Source organism: Hyla sarda, chromosome 1 (genome assembly GCF_029499605.1).
Source record: "Hyla sarda isolate aHylSar1 chromosome 1, aHylSar1.hap1, whole genome shotgun sequence".
NCBI lineage: Eukaryota > Metazoa > Chordata > Amphibia > Anura > Hylidae > Hyla > Hyla sarda.
This window is the reverse complement of record NC_079189.1, coordinates 340,461,374-340,485,633: the sequence shown is the minus strand read 5'-3', so window position 1 is coordinate 340,485,633 and position 24,260 is coordinate 340,461,374. Positions and strand designations below refer to the sequence as shown.

Genomic DNA, 24,260 nt, shown 5'->3' with positions numbered 1-24,260 from the left:
CATTGTCTGTTTCCTAACTCAGTGTTTCCCAACCGTGTGCCTCCAGCTGTTGCAAAACTATAACTACCAGCATGCACTGATAAACTGTGTATGCTTGGAGTTATAGTTTTGTAACAGCTGGAGGTCCCCCCCCCCAGTGAATGTACAGGGTACATTCTCATGGGCAGGGGGCTTACAGTGAGTATCAGGCTGCAAGTTTGCGATGCAGCAAATTTTGTGTGGCAGCTCAAACTCGCAGCGGGAAACTCGCTGTAATCCCCCGCCCATGTGACTGTACCCTAAAAACACTACACTACACTAACACAAAATAAAATAAAAAGTAAAAAACACTACATATACACATACCCCTACACAGCCCCCCTCCCCTCCCAATAAAAATGAAAAACGTCTGGTACGCCACTGTTTCCAAAAAGGAGCCTCCAGCTGTTGCAAAACAACAACTCCCAGTATTGCCGGACAGCCGTTGACTGTCCAAGCATGCTGGGAGTTTTGCAACAGCTGGAGGCACCCTGTTTGGGAATCACTGGCGTAGAATACTCCTATGTCCACCCCTATGCAAATCCCTAATTCAGGCTTCAAATGCGCATGGCGCTCTTACTTTGGAGCCCTGTCGTATTTCAAGGCAACAGTTTAGGGTCACGTATGGGGTATCGCCGTACTCAGGAGAAATTGTGTTATAAATTTTGGGGGGCTTTTTCTCCTTTAACCCCTTATGAAAAGGTGAAGTTGGGGTCTACAACAGCATGTTAGTGTAAAAAAATAATTTTTTTACACTAACACGCTGGTGTTGCCCTATACTGTTCATTTTGACAAGAGGTAAAAGGGAAAAAAGCCCCCCAAAATTTGTAATGCAACTTCTCCCGACTACGGAGATACCCCATAAGTGGGCGCAAAGTGCTCTGGGGGCGCACAACAAGGCCCAAAAGGGAGAGTGCACCATGTACATTTGAGGTGATTTGCACAGGGGTGGCTGATTGTTACAGAAGTTTTGACAAATGCAAAAACAAAAAAAAACATGTGACCCCATTTCGGAAACTACACCCCTCACGGAATGTAATGAGGGGTGCAGTGAGAATTTACACCCCACTGGTGTCTGACAGATCTTTGGAACAGTGGGCTGTGCAAATTAAACATTTTGTACAGCCCACTGTTCCAAAGTTCTGATAGACACCAGTGGGGGGTAAATGCTCACTGTACCCCTTGTTACGTTCCTCAAGGGGTCTAGTTTCCAAAATGGTATGCCATGTTGGGGTTATTTTGCTGTCCTGGCACCATAGGGGCTTCCTAAATGCAACATGCCCCCCGAGCAAAATTTGCTCTCCAAAAGCCAAATATGACTCCTTCTCTTCTGAGCATTGTAGTTTGCCCGTAGTGCACTTCAGGTCCACTTATGGCATACCTTCATACTCAGAAGAGATGGGGTTACAAATTTTGGGGGGTATTTTCTGCTATTAACCCTTGCAAAAATGTGAAATTTGGGGGGGAAACACACATTTTAGTGAAAAAATATATATCTTTTTTTACATATGCAAAAGTCGTGAAACTCCTGTGGGGTATTAAGGCTCACTTAATTCCTTGTTACGTTCCTCAAGGGGTCTAGTTTCCAAAATGGTATGCCATGTGAGGGTTTTTTGCTGTTGTGGCACCATAGGGGCTTCCTAAATGCGACATGCCCCCCGACCAAAATTTGCTCTCCAAAAGCCAAATATGACTCCTTCTCTTCTGAGCATTGTAGTTTGCCCGTAGTGCACTTCAGGTCCACTTATGGGGTACCTTCATACTCAGAAGAGATGGGGTTACAAATTTTGGGGGGTATTTTCTGCTATTAATCCTTGCAAAAATGTGAAATTTGGGGAGAAACACAGATTTTAGTGAAAATGGGGGTATTAAGGTTCACTTTACCCCTTGTTACGTTCCCCAATGGGTCTAGTTTCCAAAATGGTATGCCATGTGGGGATTTTTTGCTGTTCTGGTACCATAGGGGCTTCCTAAATGCAACATGCCCCCCAAAAACCATTTCAGAAAAACGCGCTCTCCAAAATGCCCTTGTCGCTCCTTCGCTTCTGAGCCCTCTACTGCGCCTGCCGAACACTTTTCATGGACATATGAGGTATGTGCTTACTCGAGAGAAATTGGGCAAAAAATATAAGTATAAATTTTCTCCTTCTACCCCTTGTAAAAATTTTAAAAATTGGGTCTACAAGAACATGCGAGTGTAAAAAAGGAAGATGGTGAATTTTCTCCTTCACTTTGCTGCTATTCCTGTGAAACACCTAGAGGGTTAAAACGCTGACTGAATGTCATTTTGAATACTTTGGGGGGTGCAGTTTTTATAATGGGGTCATTTGTGGGGTATTTTTAATATGAAGACCCTTCAAATCCACTTCAAACCTGAACTGGTCCCTGAAAAATAGTGAGTTTGAAAATTTTGTGAAAAATTGGAAAATTGCTGCTGAACTTTGAAGCCCTCTGATGTCTTCCAAAAGTAAAATCATGTCAATTGTATGATGCAAACATAAAGTAGACATATTGTATTTGTGAATAAAAATTTTTTTTATTTGGAATATCCATTTTCCTTACAAGCAGAGAGCTTCAAAGTTCAAAAAATGCAAAATTTTCAATTTTTTCATCAAATTTTGGAATTTTTCACTAAGAAACGATGCAAGTATCGACAAAATTTTACCAATAACATAAAGTAGAATATGTCACGAAAAAACTATTTCGGAATCAGAATGATAGGTAAAAGCATTCCAGAGTTATTAATGTTTAAAGTGACAGTGGTCAGATGTTCAAAAAACGCTCTGGTCCTAAGGTGTAAAATGGCCTGGTCCTTAAGGGGTTAAGAAGGGCTTGTGGTGGGGGAATGTTTTTTGTTTTAAAATTTTATTTTTTTCCATGTGTTGTGTTTTTTAACCCCTTAAGCCATAATATGGAATTTTGGGTTATTTTTGCATTTTCATTTTTTCCTCATCACCTACTAAAAATCATAACGCTTTCAAAAGGATTTTTAGAAGGTGATGAGGAAAAATTGAAAATGCAAAAATAACCTAAAATTCCATATTATGGCTTAATTTTTGTGCCACCAATTCTACTTTGCAGTGGCATTAGTCATTTTACCAAAAAATCCAAACAGAAAAAAAATTAATTGTGCAACAAAATTGAAGAAAAAATGCCATTTTGTAACTTTTGGGGGCTTATGTTTCTACGCAGTGCATTTTTCGGAAAAAATGACACCTTCTCTTTATTCTGTAGGTCCATATGGTTAAAATTATACCCTACTTATATTGTTTTGATTTTGTATCATAACTACATGAAGGAAAATTTATGTTTAAAATTGTCATCTTCTGACCCCTATAACTTTTTTATTTTTCTGCATACGGGCCAGTATGAGGGCTAATTTTTTGTGCCGTGATCTGAAGTTTTTATTGGTACCATTTTTATATTGATCGGACTTTTTTATCGCTTATTATTCATTTTTTCATTATATAAAAAGTGACCAAAAAATATGCTATTTTGGAAAAAATTTTGCGCGTACGCCATTGACTGTGCGGTTTAATTAATGATATATTTTTATAGTTCGAACATTTCCATACGCGGCGATACCACATATGTTTATTTTATTTACACCGTTTTTTTTATGGGAAAAGGGGGTGATTCTTACTTTTATTAGGGAAGGGGTTAAATGATCTTTATTAACTTTTTTTTCACACTATATTTTTTGCAGTGTTATAGTCCCCCCTAATGGCTATTACACTGCACACACTGATCTGCTCCACAGATCATTGCCGTGCATTGACACGGCAAAGATCAGTGTTATTGGCGGTCGATTGCCCAAGCCTGGATTTTAGGCTTGGAGCAATCAATCGCCGATCGAATGCGCCAGAGGCAGGTAAAGGGACCTCCGCTCGCGTTCTAGCTGATCAGGACATCACGATTTCACCGCGATTGTCCTTATCAGCCCGACTGAGCTGCCGGGAAGCTTTCACTTTCATTTTAGACATGGTGATCAGCTTTGAACGCCACGTCTAAAGGGTTAAAGGAGTAGTCCAGTGGTGAACAGCTTATCCCATATCCTTAGGATAGGGGATAAGTTGCAGATCGCGGGGGGGGGAGGTCCGACTGCTGGGGCCCCCCGCGATCTCCTGTACAGGGCCCCGACAGCCCGCGGGAAGGGGGCGCGTCGACCTCTGCACGAAGCGGCGGCCGACACGCTCCCTCAATACAATTCTATGGCAGAGCCCGAGCGCTGCCTTCAGCAATCTCCGGCTCTGCCATAGCGATGTATTGAGGGGGGCATGTCGGCCGCCGCTTCTTGCGGTGGTCGACACCCGCTATCTGGCCAGAGAGCCAGAGCCCCGTACAGAGAGATCGCAGGGGGCCCCAGCGGTCGGACCCCCGCAGTTTCAAACTTATCCCCTATCCTTAGGATAGGGGATACGTTTTTCACCACTGGACTACCCCTTTAATAGCATGCGGCACAACGATCGGTGCCGCACGCTATTAGCCGCCGCGACTGACCCGGTATTACGCGGGGTCAAGGCGTGACCACGTGTTATATACCAGGACCGGGCGCAGGGCGTAGAGCTACGTCCTGCATCCTTAATAGGTTAAATTTACTTCTCAGGCTTAGTAATGGAAGCTTTATTTTAAACAGGGTCAATTATTAAGTCAGGCTTAAAGTTAGCCCCAAAAACTGTTGTCGCTAACCCCCAGAGGTACAGGGAAGACCTGGTACCAACGGATCAGAACCATCAAAAATGGTGCTACTGGGCCTAGGCAGTAACAGACTTGCATTATTTCGGCTGGGGAGGGCTAATAACAATAGTCCTTGCCTACCCTGGCAATGTCAGGCAGTAACGTCAGGTTGAGAATTTAAATATGGAGAACAACACGTTTTTTTTTTTTTTTTTTTTTCGTTTTTTTTTTCCATAAATAAATAAAAATTCTCAGCCAGATAGCAATCAAGCAGTAACAGCCCTTAAAGACTGTCTGGGAATGATGGGGGTTGAAGTTTGGCAACAGTGAGTCTCCAGCAATTGCTAAACTACAACACCCATCATTCCCAGATGCCTTGAGATTATTGACAAGATTCTCCCATATAGTTCTGGGCTGATTCCTCTCTGTGTTCATGATCATTAAAGGGGTTATCCACCATAAGGTGATTTTAGTATGTACCTGGCAGGCAGTAATGGACATGCTTAGGAAGGATCTGTGCTTGTCTTGGGGCTAAATGGCTATGTTGTGATATTACCATAACATTGGGGCTAGCTTTTTGTGAACTGCTATTTCCTGTTTGACTTTTCTTTTTTTGACTAAAAATCCCACAATTCAATTTTCCTCCTTCCCACACATCAGCCGTCCCACCCATTGAAACATAAATGAGCTGTGTCCATTAAAATCAGTGTGGTTTTCAATCAGGGTGCCTCCAGCTGTTGCAGATTGATCTCTCTCCTACCAAGCGATCGCTCCACCCATTGAAGCAGACAGGCTCCCTGTCATCAGCTGACTAGTGAGTCAGGTCTCAACCGCATTGCAAGCTGGGAAAAATCTGAGACAACAGTCATTTTGTATGCTGGTAAAAATAAATATTGGAGTGAAAATCACAGAAGAATTGTGAGAAAACCGTCACACACAGGTACAGACACTATATTATGAACTACACTAACTTTACAGCCCCTGTAGCATAGTCAAATAAAAAAAATCCTGGAATAGCCCTTTAAAACTCTGTGTGGTAAGATCTTGCACGGAACCCCTGGCTGAGGGAGTTTGACAGTTATGTTATCTTTCTTCTATTTGTGAATAATCACACCAATTGTTCTCACAAAGCTGCTTTTTGGTTTTATAGCCCATTCAAGCCTTGTGTATCCCTTTTTTTCCTTAACTCTATCAATCTCTATTCACTTTGTCTCATTCCACCATTTACAATGTCTTTATAGGTATTTTTCAGTAGTTTTGGAGCAGCCCTATTAGCCCAGTGATGCTGATGCTAAATCATAGAATGTTGCAGAATCTTGTAATACCATTTTTATTGGACTAACAGTATTTTGTAGAGAGCTTGTTTCTACTAAATACTGTTATCCCATAGATATTTTTCCAAAGAAGATTTAGACTATAATTATTTGAAACTAGTTTACTGAGCTGTTACCTCCACCTTGTGGTAGATTCCATCATTACATGTCCATTACAGCATATAAAATACAATAGAATACCAAAAGTGCAGTGTTATCTCTTTATTTTCTTAGTATTTTCTATTTGTTGTAAAAAGAAAAATGTTATTTAAAATAAACAATTATTCAAAAAAAAAGTGCTTTATAACTTGACTTGATAGGTTGGGTAATGTTTTGATCTCACTTTGCCAAAAGGAACAAGTAGAATTGGTTTGTGGAATCTGCCTTGGTTTCTTTATTATTATTATTTTTTTTTAAATATATAGAGAAAAAAGGAGTACAATGAACTGCTATAGGAGTGATGTGAAAGGGAAACCTTAAAGGGGGTGGGGGGTTCTAGTATACAATCACATTATAAAATAGTCAGCAGAAATATTTCCATATCTGCAGTAGATTGATGGCATAGTCATGACACTGCAGAACTACTTTAGAAATTTTCCAAATTACAAATAGATCTTCTGGAACATATAATAGTAGTTCCAATACAGAATAAAATATAAAACATATTTATAGATAGCTCTGTCAGTAGTAAAACTGTGCTGCTAGAATTACAAAATTGTAACTCTTTAAACAAATTACATTAGTTAGTTGTGCATTCCCTAAGAAACCACTAGGTGGTGATCAAACACTATAGTATTGTGGTGGCCCAGTATGGGAGTTGTTGCCCCGTACCCTTGTTGCCCTGTCAGGCAGCCTCCCTTCTGTGTCCCCTGGGCCTCCTAGTGCTTGTTTCCCCCCAGTACATATAGTAGGGATCAAAAGTTTGGGCACCCCAGGTAAAAATGTGTATTAATGTGCATAAAGAAGCCAAGGAAAGATGGAAAAATCTCCAAAAGGCATCAAATTACAGATTAGACATTCTTATAATATGTGAACAAAAGTTAGATTTTATTTCCATCATTTACACTTTCAAAATAACAGAAAACAAAAGAATGGCGTCTGTAAAAGTTTGGGCACCCTACATAGTAACATAGTAACATAGATCATAAGGCTGAAAAAAGACCAGAGTTCATCAAGTTCAACCTATAACCCTAATAAGTCCCTATTGAGTGGAGTTGATCAAGAGGAAGGCAAAAAAAAACTCATACTAGAGGTAAAAATTCCTTACCGACTCCAAATATGGCAGTCAGAATAAATCCCTGGATCAACGTTCTGTCCCTATAAATCTAATAAACATAACCAGCAATGTTCTTACTCTCCAAAAATGCATCCAGACCCCTTTTAAATTCTTTTACAGAGTTCACCATGACCACCTCCTCCGGGAGAGAATTCCACAGTCTCACTGCTCTTACAGTAAAGAACCCCCATCTGTGCTGGTGTAGAAACCTTCTATCCTCTAGATGTAGAGTATGCCCCCTTGTTATTGATACAGTCCTTTGTTATTGATACAGTCCTGGGTATAAATAGATCATGGGAGAGATCTCTGTACTGCCCCCTGATATATTTATACATAGTTATTAGGTCTCCCCTAAGCCTTCTTTTTCTAAATTAAATAACCCTAATTCTGATAATCTTTCTGGGTACTGTAGTCCTCCCATTCCCCTTATTACTCTGGTTGCTCGTCTTTGAACCCTCTCCAGCTCCACTATAACTTTCTTGTACACTGGTGCCCAGTACTGTACACAGTATTCTATGTGTGGTCTGACCAGTGATTTGTACAACGGTAGAATTATTTCCTTGTCGTGGGCATCTATGCCCCCATTGATGCACCCCATGATTTTATTAGCCTTGGCAGCAGCTGCCCGACACTGGTCACTACAGCTAAATTACTGTTAACTAAGACTCCTAAGTTATCTTCCATGTCAGTCGTCCCAAGTGTTCTCCCATTTAATACATAATCCCAGCCCGGATTTTTCTTCCCCATGTGCATTACCTTACATTTATTAGTGTTGAACCTCATCTGCCACTTCCCAGCCCAAACCTCCAACCTATCCAGATACATTTGTAACAGTGCACTGTCCTCTATAGTGTTTACCGCTTTACAGAGTTTAGTATCATCTGCAAAGATTGCTACTTTACTATTCAACCCCTCTACAAGGTCATTAATGAATATATTAAATAGAACAGGACCCAAGACTGGCCCCTGTGGTACCCCACTAGTAACAGTCACCCAATCAGAATAAGTACGATTAATTACCACCCTCTGTTTCCTATCATTGAGCCAGTTACTTACACACTTGCGCACATTCTCCCCCAGCCCAAACCTTCTCATTTTATGCACCAACCTTTTATGTGGAACTGTATCAAGTGCTTTGGAAAAATCCAGATATACGACATCCAGCGATTGCCTCTGGTCCAGTCTGGAGCTCACCTCCTCGTAAAAGCTGATCAGGTTAGTTTGACAGGACCGATCCCTCTTAAATCCATGCTGATACGGGGTCATGCATTTATTTTTATCAAGATATTCCAAAATAGCTTCTTTTAGAAAACCCTCAAACAATTTACATACAACAGAAGTTAAACTAACAGGTCTATAATTCCCGTGGTCACCTTTTTCACCCCTTCTGAAATATTGGCACCACATTTGCCATGCGCCAGTCCTGGGGAACAGTCCCTGTCACTAGAGAGTCCCTGAATATTAAAAATAGGGGTCTGTCTTTTACATTACTTAATTCCTTTAGAAAACAGGGGTGAATGCCATCTGGACCTGGTGATTTGTCTATTTTGATTTTTTGTAGGCGGCGCTGTGCTTCTTCCTGGGTTAGTGACTTGTACTGGGGAGTTTACCTTATCACTCTGTATTTCACCTGGCATTTCATTTTCCTCAGTGAATACAGTGGAGAAGAATTTGTTTTTTCCTGATCCCCGTTTATAATTTCTTTCTCATCATTTTTTAAAGGGCCTACACTTTCATTTTTGACCTTTTTGCTATTTATATAGTTAAAGAACATTTTGGGGTTAGTTTTACTCTCTTTGGCAATGAGTCTTTCTGTCTCTATTTTTGCGGCTTTTATCATTTTTTTTTTACATTTTTCTCTATAGCTTTTTAATGCTTCTTCACTGCTGTCCTGTTCTAGTAATTTAAATGCTTTATTTTTGTCATTAATTGCCCCCTTAACCCTTTAAGGACCAGGGTTTTTTCCGTTTTTGCATTTTCGTTTTTTGCTCCTTGCCTTTAAAAAATCATAACTCTTTCAATTTTGCACCTAAAAATCCATATGATGGCTTATTTTTTGCAGCAACAATTCTTCTTTGTAATGATGTCAGTCATTTTGCCCAAAAATCTACGGTGAAATGGAAAAAAAAATCATTGTGTTACAAAATTGAAAAAAAAAAGCCGTTTTGTAAATTTTGGGGGCTTCCGTTTCTACGTAGTACATTTTTCGGTAAAAATGACACCTTATCTTTATTTTGTAGGTCCATACGATTAAAATGATACCCTACTTATATAGGTTTGATGTTGTCGTACTTCTGAAAAAAATCATAACTACATGCAGGAAAATTAATATGTTTAAAATTGTCATCTTCTGACCCCTATAACTTTTTAATTTTTCCGTGTATGGGGCGGTATGAGGGCTCATTTTTTGCACCGTGATCTGAAGTTTTTAACAGTACCATTTTTGCATTGATGCACTATTTTGTACTTTGGAATTTTTTTTCGCGCACGCCATTGACCGAGCGGTTTAATTAATGATATATTTTTATAATTCGGACATTTCCGCACGCGGTGATACCATATATGTTTATTTTTGTTTTTATTTACACTGTGGTTTTTTTTTTATTGGAAAAGGGGGGTGATTCAAACTTTTAATAGGGGAGGAGTTAAATGATCTTTATTCACTTTTTTTTTTTTCACTTTTTTTTTGCAGTGTTAGGGACCTACAACACTGCACACACTGATCTTCATCATTGATCACTGGTTTCTCATAAGAAACCAGTGATCAACGATTCTGCCGCATGACTGCTCATGCCTGGATCTCAGGCACTGAGCAGTCATTCGGCGATCGGACAGCGAGGAGGCAGCTGTCCTGTCAGCTGTTCGGGATGCCGCGATTAGCCGCGGCTATCCCGAACAGCCCGACTGAGCTAGCCGGCCACTTTCGGTTTCGCTTTTAGCCGCGCGGCTCAGCTCTGAGCGCGCGGCTAAAGGGTTAATAGCGTGCGGTGCCGCAATCGGCGCTGCGCGCTATTGGAGGCGGGTCCCGGCTTCACTATGATGCCGGGCCCGCCGTGATATCAGGAGAGCAGGACCAAGGACGTACCGGTACGTCCTTGGTCCTTAACCCCTTCAGGACGGAGCCCATTTTGGCCTTAAGGACCGGAGCGTTTTTTGCACATCTGACCACTGTCACTTTAAGCATTAATAACTCTGGAATGCTTTTAGTTATCATTCTGATTCCGAGATTGTTTTTTCGTGACATATTCTACTTTAACATAGTGGTAAATTTTTGTCGATACTTGCATCCTTTCTTGGTGAAAAATCCGTAAATTTGATGAAAAATTTGAAAATTTTGAATTTTTCTAACTTTGAAGCTTTCTGCTTGTACGGAAAATGGATATTACGAATACATTTTTTTTTTGGTTCACATATACAATATGTCTACTTTATGTTTGCATCATAAAATTTATGAGTTTTTACTTTTGGAAGACACCAGAGGGCTTCAACGGTCAGCAGCAATTTTCCGATTTTTCACAAAATTTTCAAACTCAGTATTTTTCAGGGACCAGTTCAGGTTTGAAGTGGATTTGAAGGGTCTTCATATTAGAAATACCCCATAAATGACCCCATTATAAAAACTACACCCCCCAAAGTATTCAAAATGACATTCAGTAAGTGTTTTAACCCTTTAGGTGTTTCACACGAATAGCAGCAAAGTGAAGGAGAAAATTCACAATCTTCATTTTTTACACTCACATGTTCTTGTAGACCCAATTTTTGAATTTTTACAAGGGGTAAAAGGACAAAATTTTTACTTGTATTTGTAGCCCAATTTCTCTCGAGTAAGGACATACCTCATATGTCTATGTAAATTGTTCGGCGGGCGCAGTAGAGGGCTCAGAAGCGAAGGAGCGACAAGGGGATTTTGGAGAGTACGTTTTTCTGAAATGGTTTTTGGGGGGCATGTTGCATTTAGGAAGCCCTTATGGTGCCAGAACAGCAAAAAAAACCACATGGCATACCATTTTGGAAACAAGACCCCTCGGGGAATGTAACATGGGATAAAGTGAACCTTAATACCCCACAGGTGTTTCACGACTTTTGCAAATGTCAAAAAAAAAATTTTTTACCTAAAATGCTTGTTTTCCCAAAAATTTATAATTTTTAAAAAGGGTAATAGCAGAAAATACCCCTAAAAATTTGAAGCCCAATTTCTCCTGATTCAGAAAACACCCCATATGGGGGTGAAAAGTGCTCTGCTGGCGCACTACAGGTCTCGGAAGAGAAGGAGTCACATTTGGCTTTTTGAAAGCAAATTTTTCTCTGGGGGCATGCCGCATTTAGGAAGCCCCTATGGTGCCAGGACAGCAAAAAAAAAACACATGGCATATCATTTTGGAAACTAGACCCCTCGGGGAACGTAACAAGGGGTTAAGTCAACCTTTATACCCCACAGGTGTTTCACAACTTTTGCATATGTAAAAAAAAAATAAAAATAAAAATGTTTACCTAAAATGCTTGTTTTCCCAAAAATTTTACATTTTTAAAAAGGGTAAAAGCAGAAAATACCCCCCAAAATTTGTAACACAATTTCTCCCGAGTACGGCGATACCCCATATGTGACCCTTAACTGTTGCCTTGAAATACGACAGGGCTCCAAAGTGAGAGCGCCATACGCATTTGAGGCCTAAATTATGGACTTGCATAGGGGTGGACATAGGGGAATTCTACGCCAGTGATTCCCAAACAGGGTGCCTCTAGCTGTTGCAAAACTCCCAGCATGCCTGGACAGTCAACGGCTGTCCGACAATACTGGGAGTTTTTTTGCAACAGCTGGAGGCTCCGTTCTGGAAACAGTGGCGTACCAGACGTTTTTCATTTTTATTGGGGAGGGGAGGGGGGCTGTGTAGGGGTATGTGTATATGTAGTGTTTTTTACTTTTTATTTTATTTTTTGTGCTAGTGTAGTGTAGTGTTTTTAGTGTACAGTCGCACAGGCGGGGGGTTCACAGTAGTTTCTCGCTGGCAGTTTGAGCTGCAGCAGAAAGTTTGCGGCAGCTCAAACTTGCAGCCAGATACTTACTGTAATCCTCCGCCCATGTGAGTGTACCCTGTACGTTCACATTGGGGGGGGACATCCAGCTGTTGCATAACTACAACTCCCAGCATGCCCGTTGGCTGTCAGTGACTGCTGAGAGTTGTGGTTTTGCGACAACTGTAGGCACACTGGTTATATATCACTGAGTTTGTGACCCAACTCAGTGTTTCACAACCAGTGTGCCTCCAGCTGTTGCAAAACTACAACTCCCAGCATGTACGGTGCATGGTGTACGGTGACTGCTGAGTTGTAGTTTGCAACAGCTGGAGGCATACCGGTCGTGAAACACTGAGTTAGGTATAAAAAAAACTCTGAGCTTCACAACCAGTGTGCCTTCAGCTGTTGCAAAACTACAACTCTCAGCAGTCACCGACAGCCAACGGGCATGCTGGGAGTTGTAGTTATGCAACCAGCAGATGCACCACTACAACTCCCAGCATGCACTTTAGCTGTTTGTGCAAGCTGGGAGTTGTAGTTATACAACAGCTGAAGGTACACTTTTCCATAGAAAAAATGTGCCTCCAGCTGTTGCAAAACCATAAGTCCCAGCCTGCCCATAAGGGAATGCTGGGAGTTGTGGTGGTCTGCCTCCTGCTGTTGCATAACTACAGCTCCCAGCATGCCCTTTTTGCATGCTGGCAGCTGTTGCTAAGCAACAGCAGGAGGCTGTCACTCACCTCCAACGATCCAGCCGCATGGTGTCAGTTCCGCCGCCGCCGCTGCTCCTGGGGCCCCGATCCCAACATTGATGCCGGGGATCGGGTTCCGCACCCACTCACGTCCTCCGGAAGAGGGGCGGAGCGAGTGCGGGAGTGACACCCGCAGCAGGCGCCCTGATTGGTCGGCTGGTAATCCGGCCGACGAATCAGGGCGATCGTGAGGTGGCACCAGTGCCACCTCACCCCTGCAGGCTCTAGCTGTTCGGGGCCGTCAGAGACGGCCCCGAACAGCCAGTAATTCCGGGTCACCGGGTCACTGGAGACCCGATTGACCCGGAATCGCCGCAGATCGCTGAACTGAATTGTCCAGCGATCTGCGGCGATCGCCGACATGGGGGGGCATAATGACCCCCCTGGGCGATATGCCGGGATGCCTGCTGAACGATTTCAGCAGGCATCCGGCTCCGGTCCCCAACCGGCTAGCGTTGGGGGCCGGAATTCCCACGGGCGTATGGATACGCCCTCGGTCCTTAAGGACTCGGGATGCAGGGCGTATCCATACGCCCTATATCCTGAAGAGGTTAAGGGGTTAACATTTGTATTCATCCATATTGGTTTTCTTTTATTTCTGACCCTTTTATTCCCATAAGGTATATACATCTTACAGTGAAAATGTAAAATATTTTTAAAAGTCTCCCATTTAGTGTCATTATTGTTCTTTTTGAGGACATTATCCCATTTTATATTGTTAAGGGCTTCTCTGAGTTGATCGAACTTTGCCTTCCTAAAGTTCATTGTTTTTGTGGCCCCTCTAGAGATTCCCTTATTGAAGAAGAAGTTACAATGTATTATATTATTAGTGCTATTTCCTAGGTGGCCTTCTATTTGCACATTAGTTACTCTGTCAGGTACGTTGGTTAATATTAAGTCTAGTAGGGCACTCCCTCTGGTAGGGCCCTGCACCATTTGGGACAGATAATTGTCTTTAGCTATAGTCAGAAACCTGTTTCCTTTATAAGATTCACAGGTTTCAGTCTCCCAGTTTATATCAGGATAGTTAAAGTCCCCCATTATTATCACATCATTTTGATTTGCTGTCTTGTTTATTTGCCTCAGTAATTGATCTTCTGGCTCTTCCATTATGTTTGGTGGCTTATAGCAAACCACTATCAGAATTTATTTTTTTATCTCCATATATTTCAACCCATAATGACTCCACATTATCGTTTCCCTCCCAAAAATCCTCCAGCAGTGTGGCCTTCAAATTGGAGTTTACATAAAGACAGACTCCTCCCCCTTTCCATTTTGTCCGATCCTTCCTGAATAGACTATAACCCTGTATGTTGACCGCCCAGTCACAGCTATCGTCCAACCAAGTCTCTGTTATACCTACTATGTCATAATCCTCCTCAGAAATTTTCAACTCCAGTTCGTTAGTTTTATTGGCCAGACTTCTGGCATTAGTCAACATGCACTTCAATGGTGTATGTTTTACACCTCCCTCCGCTCCCCCCCAAGGCACATTATTAAGTCCCCCCCCCTCTATCAACACTATCTTCCCCCTCTATGTTGTAGGTTCCCTCTCACCCCAGTCCCTAGTTTAAACACTCCTCCACCCTTCTAGCCAGTTTCTCCCCAAGCACAGCTGCACCCTCCCCATTGAGGTGCAGCCCGTTGCTACGGTAGAGACAGTAACCAACAGCGAAGTCGGCCCAGTTCTCCATGAACCCAAACCCCTCCTTCCTACACCAGCTTCTGTAGAGTTAATATCTTGTACTGCCCCCTTTGGCAAGTATAACAGCTTGTAAACACTTTTTGTAGCCAGCCAAGAGTCTTTCAATTCTTGTTTGAGGTATCTTTGCCCACTCTTCCTTACAAAAGTCTTCCAGTTCTTTGAGATTTCTGGGCTGTCTGTCATGCACTGCTCTTTTAAGGTCTATCCATAGATTTTCAATTATGTTGAGGTCAGGAGATTGGAAGGCCATGGCCAAACCTTCAGTTTATGCCTCTTGATGTATTGACCCCGTTGATTTCAAGGTGTGTTTAGGATCATTATCCATTTGTAGAAGCCATCCTCTCTTTAACTTCAGCTTTTTCACAGATAGCATCAAGTTAGTATCCAAAATGTGCTGAAATTTTATTAAATCAATTTTTCCTTCTACTCATGAGATGTTCCCCGTGCCACTGGCTGCAATACAACCCCAAAGCATGATTGATCCACCCACATGCTTAACAGTTTGACATAGGTTCTTTTCATTAAATTCTGTTCCCCTTCTTCTTCAAACGTACCTTTGCTCATTCCGGCCAAAAAGTTCAATTTTAACCTCATCGGTCCACAGAACTTGTTTCCAAAATGCATCAGGCTTGTCTATATGTTCATTTGCAAAGTTCAAAGGCTGATTTTTGTGGTGAGGACGTAGAAGAGGTTTTCTTCTCATGACTCTTCCACGAAGACCATACTTGTACAAGTATCTTTTTATTGTGGAATAGTGTACCACAACTCCAGTGTCTGCCAGATCTTTCTGGAGGGATTGTGCAGTCAAACGTGGGTTTTGAATTGTTTTTCTCACAATCCTGCGAGCTGTTCTGTCTGATATTTGTCTTGGTCTTCCAGATCTTGCTTTAACTTCCACTGTTCCTGATGACTGCCATTACATTCCGAACAGAGGATATTGACATCTGAAAATGTTTGGCTATCTTCTTATAAATTTCTCCAGCTTTGTGAGCTGATTGTTGGGGCAAGGTCAGATGAGTCTGGGCATTTAAAACCTTTGAGATTGACATCACCTGGTCTTCCCAGATGATGATTGAGAACAATCCGTGAAACTGGCAGGTCTCATCTTTGCAAAGGGGGCAGTGCATGCTATAAATTCTGCAGGGTGCCCAAACTTTTGCAGACACCATTTTTTTGTTTTCTGTTATTTTGAAAGTGTAATTGATGGAAATAAAATCTAACTTTTGTTGACATATTATAAGAATGTCTAATCTGTAATTTGATGCCTTGTGGAGATTTTTCCATCTTTCCTTGGCTTCTTTCTTCACATTAATACAAATTTTAACCCCTAGGTTAACCGGGGGTTTTTCTGTTTTTGAATTTTCGTTTTTTGCTCCTTGCTTTTAAAAAATCATAACTCTTTCAATTTTGCACCTAAAAATCCATATGATTGCTTATTTTTTGCGCCATTCAACTTTGTAATGACATCAGTCATTTTGCCCAAAAATCTATGGTGAAACGGAAAAAAAAATCATTGTGCGACAAAATTGAAAAAAAAACCCGTTTTGTAAATTTTGGGGGCTTCCGTTTCTACGTAGTACATTTTTCGGTAAAAATGACATCTTATCTTTATTCTGTAGGTCCATACGATTAAAATGATACCCTACTTATATAGGTTTGATTTTGTCGTACTTCTGGAAAAAATCATAACTACATGCAAGAAAATTTATATGTTTAAAATTGTCATCTTCTGACCCCTATAACTTTTTTATTTGTCCATGTATGGGGCGGTATGAGGGCTCATTTTTTGCGCCGTGATCTGAAGTTTTTAACGGTACCATTTTTGCATTGATAAGACTTATTGATCGCTTTTTATTCATTTTTAAATTATATAAAAAGTGACCAAAAATGCACTATTTTGGACTTTGGAATTTTTTTGCGCGTACGTCATTGACCAAGCGGTTTAATTAACAATACATTTTTATAATTCGGACATTTTTGCACGCGGTAATACCATATATGTTTATTTTTATTTACACTGTGTTTTTTTTTTATGGGAAAAGGGGGGTGATTCAAACTTTTAATAGGGGAGGGGTTAATTGATCTTTATTCACTTTTTTTTCCCACTTCCCATAGGGGCCAATAACACTGCACACACTGATCTTTATCATTGATCACTGGTTTCTCATAGGAAACCAGTGATCGATGATTCTGCCGCTTGACTGCTCATGCCTGGATCTCAGGCACTGAGCAGTCATTCGGCGATCAGACAGCGAGGAGGCAGGTAGGGACCCTCCCGCTGTCCTGTAAGCTGTTCGGGATGACGCGATTTCGCCACGGCTATTCCGAACAGCCCGACTGAGTTAACTGGCAGTTACTTTCACTTTTAGCCGCGTGGCTCAGCTCTGAGCGCGCGGCTAAAGGGTTAATAGCGCTGCGCGCTATTAGCGGCGGATCCCGACTTCACTATGACGCCAGGCCCGCCGTGATATGATGCGGGGTTACCGTGTAACCCCGCGTTATATCACGGGAGCAGGACCAAGGACATACCTGTACGTCCTTGGTCCTTGAGGGATTAACCTGGGGTGCCCAAACTTTTGATCCCCACTGTATATTTCCACCAAAAGACGCAGCACTAAAAAATTTTTAAAAAGTGTGTTTATTCCTTCATATCAAGTCAGCAAGCACCATTTCTACTCTCTATGGAGCCATTTTCAAGCTTAAGTGACACACAATCTTAGAGGGTTTAACCACTTAAGGACCAAGGGCGTACAGGTATGCCTTTGCTCCCTGGTACATAAGGACCAAGGGCGTATCTGCGCGCCCGTGGGAATTTCGGTCCCCGCCGCGCGCCGGGCGGGGACCGGACAGGGGTGACTGCTGATATCTATCAGCAGGCACTCCGCGCAAATTCCCAGGGGGGTCATCGCCGCAAATTGCTAGTGAATTCACACTAGCGATTTGCGCCGATTCCGAGTGATGCAGGTCTATAGTGACCCGGTGAACCAGAATATAAGGGGGATCGTGGTTGTCTAAGACACCCACGATCCCCCTGAAGGAATAGGAGTGAGGTGGCAGGGGTGCCATCCCTCTTATCCCTGCTATTGGTCACCAGAAGCGACGACCAATAGCAGATCGGGGGAGGGGGGGTTAACTTTCGGTTTCCCCGTTCTGCCCACCCACAATATGCAGGGCAGGATGGGGAAACGGGAGAAAGGAGGACCGACGGCAGAAGATCCACTCACAAATCCGCAGCCAGTGGGCGACGGTGATCAGCGGGCGGCGATGTTGTGCAGCTGGCTCGCTGGATCGAACAAAAGCTGGTGATTTGCCTAGCAACATCTGGAGGGCTACAGTCTGAGACCACTATTCAATGGTCTCTAAACTGTAGCCTTATAGATGTTGCAAAACTACAACTCTTAGCATGCCCAGACAGCTGTTTAGGCATGCTAGAATTTGTAGTTTTGCAACATCTGAAGGGCCACAGTTTGGTGATCACTGTGCAGTGAGTGGTCTCTAAACTGTAGCTCTCCAGATGTTGCAAAACTGCAAATCCCAGCATGCCCAAACAGCAAACAGCTGTCTCGGCATGCTGGGAGTTGTAGTTGCATCCTCCAGCTGTTGCATAACTACATCTTCCAGCATGCCCTTCGCGATCAGTACATGCTGGGAGTTGCAGTTTTGCAACAGCTGGAGGCACACTGGTTGGAAAATACTGAGTTAGGAAACAGAGCCCAACTGAAGGTTCTTCACCCAGTGTGCCTCCAGCTGTTGCAATAGTACAACTCCCAGCATGCACAGTCTATCAGTGCATGCTGGGAGTTGTAGTTTTGAAACAGCTGGAGGTTTGCCCCCCCCCCCCCCCCCCCCCCACACACACACACAGGGTACATTCACATGGGCAGGTTTACAGTGAGTTTCTTGCTTCAAGTTTGAGCTGCGGTAAATTTTTCGCTGCAGTGCAAACTCCTAGCGGGAAACTCACCGTAACCCGCCAGTGTGAATGTACCCGAAAAACACTACACAACCCAACATGAACACATCATAAAGGGTAAAACACTACATATACACCCCCTTACACTGCCCCCCCCCCCCAATAAAAATGAAAATGTACTGTACGGCAGTGTTTCCAAAACGGAGCCTCCAGCTGTTGCAAAATAACAACTCCCAGCATTTACGGACAGCCACTGACTGTCCAGGCATGCTGGGAGTTTAGCAACAGCTGGAGACACCCTGTTTGGGAATCACTGGTGTAGAATACCCCCATGTCCACCCCTATGCAATCCCTAATTTAGTCCTCAAATGCGCCTGCCACTCTCTGACTTTAGAGCCCTGTCGTATTTCAAGGAAACAGTTTAGGGCCACATATGGGGTATTTCTGTACTCGGGAGAAATTGCACTACAAAATTTAGGGGGCTTTTTCTCCTTTTATCCCTTATGAAAAGGAAAAGTTGGGTGTACACCAGCCTGTTAATGTAAAAAAATAAAAAGTTTTACACTATCATGCTGATGTTGCCCAATACTTTTATTTTTACAAGAGGTAAAAGGAAAAAAAGACCCCCAAAATTTGTAACGCAACTTCTCCTGAGTACTGAAATACCCCATATGTGGGCATAAAATGCTCTGCGGGCGCACAACAAGGCTCAGGAGTGAAAGTGCACTATGTACATTTGAGGCCTAAATTGGTGATTTGCACAGGGGTGGTAGATACCCCATATGTGGATGTAAGGTGTTCTGCTGGCGAACTACAATGCTCAGAAGAGAAGTAGCGCCATTGGGCTTTTGAAGAGAAAATTTGTCCGGAATTGAAGGCCATGTGTGTTTACAAAGCCCCTTGTGGTGCCAGAACAATTGACCCCCCCCCCCCCCACACACACACACATGTGACTCCATTTTGTAAACTACACCCCTCATGTAATGTATTAAGGGGTGCAGTGAGCATTTACACCCCACAGGTGTCTGACAGGTTTTTGGAACAGTGGTCCGTGAAAATGAAAAATGTAATTTTTCATTTGCACAGCCCACTGTTCCAAAGATCTGTCAAACACCAGTGGGGTGTAAATGCTCACTGCACCTCTTATTAAATTGTGTGAGGGGTCTAGTTTCCAAAATGGTGTCACATGTGGGTGGGTCCACTGTTCTGGCACCACGGGGGGCTTTGTAAATGCATATGGCCCCCGACTTCCATTCCAAACATATTCTCTCTCCCATGAGCTCAATGGCGCTCCTCCTCTTCTGAGCATTGTAGTGTGCCAGCAGAGCACTTGACATCCCCACATTGGGTATTTCCATACTCAGAAGAAATGGGGTTACAAATTTTGGGGGACATTTTCTCCTATTACCCCTTGAAAAAATATAAAATTTGGGGAAAGAACAGCATTTTAGTGAAAAACAACTTTTTTTCATTTACACATGCAACTTTAACAAAAAGTTGTGAAATACCTGTGAGGTGCTAAGGCTCACTGTACCCCTTGTTACGTTCCTTAAGGGGTGTAGTTTCCAAAATGGTATGCCAGGTTGTTTTTTTTTTTTTTTTTTTTTTTGCTGTTGTGGCACCATAGGGCTTCCTAAATGCGACATGCCCCCCAAAAACCATTTCAGCAAAATTTGCTTTCCAGAAGCCAAATGTGACTCCTTCTCTTCTGAGCATTGTAGTTTGCCGAAGAGCATTTTACGTCCTAACATGGGGTATTTCTATATTCAGAAGAGATGGTGAAATTTTGGGGGGCATTTTCTCCCATTACCCTTTATAAAAATGGTAAATTTTGGAAAAAAAACTGCACTTTAGTGAAAAAAAATGTTTTCTTATTTACACATCCAACTTTAACGAAAAGTCGTCAAACACCTGTGGGGTTTTAAGGCTCACAGGAGCTCTTGTTACGTGCCTTGAGGGGTGTAGTTTCCAAAATGGTATGCCATGTGGTGGGTTTTCTGTTGTTCTGGAACCAAAGGGGCTTCCTAAATGTGACATGCCCCCCAAAAACCATTTCAGAAAAACTTTGGGGGACTTTTTCTCCTACTACTCCTTGTAAAAAATTTTAAACTGGTTCTACAAGAACATGCGAGTGTAAAAAATGAAGATTTTGAATTTCTTCATTTTGCTGCTATTCCTGTGAAACACCTAAAGGGTTAACACACTTACTGAATGTCATTTTGAATACTTTGAGGGGTGCAGTTTTTATAATGGGGTCATTTGTGGGGTATTTCTAATAAGAAGACCCTTCAAATCCACTTCAAAACTGAACTGGTCGATGAAAAATTCCGATTTAGAAATTTTTTGGGAAAATTGCTGCTGAACTTTGAAACCCTCTGATGTCTTCCAAAAGTAAAAACGTCAACTTTATGATGCAAACATATAGTAGACATATTGTATTTGTGAATCAAAATATAATTTATTTGGAATGTCTATTTTCCTTACAAGCAGAGAGCTTCAAAGTTAGAAAAATACAAAATTTTCAATTATTTCATCAAATTTTGGAATTTTTCACCAAGAAATTATGCAAGTATAGACAAAATCTTATCATTAACATAAAGTAGAATATGTCACGAAAAAACTATCTTGAAATCAGAATGAAAGGTAAAAGCATCCCAGAATTATTAATGCTTAAAGTGAAAGTGGTCAGATGTGCAAAAACGCTCTGGTCCTACAGTGAAAATTGGCCTGGTCCTTAAGGGGTTAAATACCCAACACACTGCTCATTACACAGTAGAAAATCAGGTGTTAATCATAATAAAAACAATCAATTAATAAAGTGCAAATATCATGTGATGGCGCCAGCGGCATGTGGATATCACACTGTGCATGTTCCTACATGTTAGTAATAACATTGCGTCATTCAAACGCTCCCCGACGCAATGACGCAATGTTTTGACGCAATGTTATGACTTACATGTAGGCACATGCGAAGTGTGATATCCACACGCCGCCGGCGCCATTACAGAGAAGCAGAGCCGCTAAGCGTCTTCCTCATTATGAAATATATGAATATGTTAATTTCAAACACTACAGGAGTTATGTGTTATGACTGATTAGTGTAATGAATATGGAATTGCCCCTTTTCAAGCATTTTCAAAGATTTTTTTTTATATTTTTATGCACTTTTTAGACACAGATTTATGATGATCACCATGAATGTAAATATATATACATGAAATTTTCACTATTAACATTTTGCACTTTATGATCATGTATGTTCATATATATGTGCATGTTTTATTATGATTAACACTTGATTGTGTACTATGTGACGAGCACTGTGTTGGGTATTTAAACCTCCTAAGATTGTGTGTCACTTAAGCTTGAAAATGGCTCCATAGAGAGCAGAAACATTGCTTGCTGACTTGATTTGAAGGAATAAACATACCTTTTTGTAATTTTTTGAGTGCTGCGTCTTTTGGTGGATATTCAGGCGAGAACCTTGATCCGATGTTGTGGACGCACCAACCATACCTTGTTTTGCTTGATAGTGCTGCATATGTTTTGTGTATATGTATATATATATATATATATATATATATATATATATATATTTATTTATTTATATTTGTGAGTATTCTAGGGGTTAATGTTAACCCTTTGTTTATGAGCGGTGATGCATTCGTGTTACTCATTGATTTAATTGGGTGCTCTCAGCTGTAAGCATCAGCTATTTTGTGTACCTCTGTTATCTATACACTGATCATTGTAATCCTGCCTGTATTGATATACAGGGCACTGATGGGAAGTGATCTGTACAGAACAAGAAGTCTCAGCTTAATAATAGACTTCAAATAAAGGTAAAACACTGTAATCAGCACAGCCAGCCAAACTTCTCTGCCCAATTTCCTTTACACATATAGTTGCGGACAGTCTATATAGTGCTTATTCCAGTCTATATGGACAGTCTATATAGAAACAACAGACTATGAAGAAACAGCAATTCGAAAGGTGAACGAGTAGCACTCACCAGCAACTGTGCAAAACAACTTCTTATATTGTACAAAAAGACATTTAGCCTTAGAGGGACCTGGAATGGACTTGGTTGCTGAACACATTAAAGTTGACAGCTTGTTCATGCCATGAGAGGCGCTTCCTCAGACCACCTGTAATTTTATGCCTAGTGGTCAGAACAGAAAAAAGATGTCAGGACTATTTTTAAAAAACATAGAAAGTAAAATAAAAACAAAAATTTATTATTTATATGTGGTTAACATAAAAACGTAATTTATGCGGGCACTGTCACACTAAAAAATACCTCTTGTAATATGCTTCTTTAACATTTTTTTGAATATTTAATAAAGAAAATAGTCCCTGAAAATCACACCACTAGGGGTCCCCATACCTACCATGGTTGACATGCCTCTATTCATCAGGAGAGCGGGGCACCACACGGGAGATCCCGGTGGGTCTGAGCAGTTGGACCTGCGATCTGACATTTTACTGGAGAAAGTTGCAGCAGGTGTTATAAACCCAGCAATACAGAGGTAGTCAGTAGTGAAATGGCTGGGCATGCTGGGACTTGTAGTATACTCCACTTTGATATAACCTGACTTGACTGGACTTAATTACCGGAGACTCTAGACTTTAGATGTTAGACTTCAGACTTGAGACAACTGACACTGACTTGAGACTCATTACAGTGCATCCTTGGAATTAGCTTTCCGTAATCAGTGATGTCCAGTATTAGCCATGGGTCCCAGCTGTTGCTAGGTGCCAGGAATGACCCACTATGATGCGGGGTCACTGCGTGACCCCACGTTATAGCACGGACGCAGGGCGTACAGGCAAGGAGTTAATCTTATTGGCCCATGGAATAAATACATTTTTACCGTAAAGTGCACAGCATTTTTCTTTTCAATTTCATCAGAAACTAATAATTTTTTTGTTGCGCCATATATTTTTTGGTAAAATAAAAGGTGTTATAACAAAGTACAATTGGTAAATAAAACAAGCCTTCATATGGGTCTGTGGATGGAAAAATAAAAAGGTTATGGATTTTAGAAGGCAAGTAGGAAAAACGAAAAGACAAAAATAAAACAGGCTTTGTCCTGTTTTATTTTTGTCTAGCACCTTTATTTTAATTTTTTATTACACTTTTAATTTAGCTCACTAGTCTGAATTCTTCTCACAGGCACGGCTTCACTGTGCAGGTCTCCGCCCCCTCCCTCAGTATGCTGTCTGCTCACATCTTCCCTAGCATGAGCAAAACTACAACTCCCAGCTTGTCCTCACTGACAGTAGCGGGACACAAGCTGACAGTGGGAGGATTTTTCCCTCTAGCTGTGAGCCCTGCGCTCACAGCTGTCCATCAATGAAGTGGGTCCATGACGCATGGACACAGCAGGACTAGTATGTGTCCAAGCAGGCAGGGGGGAGGGGGCTGTTGTTTGACTGGCTTTTTCAGTATGAAATACTGAAAATTTTCTAAAAAAGCAATTGCAAAATCTATTGGTTTTGCATGCTTGAAAACATATCAAAAGTTTTTGTATCTGACAGTGCCCGTTTAAGGCCAAAATGGGCTGTGTCCTAAAGGGTTAAGGGGTTA

The 24,260-nt window shown here is 41.7% G+C and overlaps 1 long non-coding RNA gene across 1 annotated transcript in view; it reads right to left on the bottom strand.

Moving 5' to 3' along the window:
* The window catches only part of LOC130307254 (uncharacterized), a 216,284-nt gene that overhangs the window by 175,501 nt on the left and 16,523 nt on the right, over positions 1 to 24,260 (bottom strand). Inside the window, exon 2 of the long non-coding RNA XR_008856460.1 lies at positions 22,683 to 22,832. This is a non-coding gene — a long non-coding RNA (uncharacterized LOC130307254). The remainder of the gene's footprint in view (positions 1 to 22,682; positions 22,833 to 24,260) is intronic.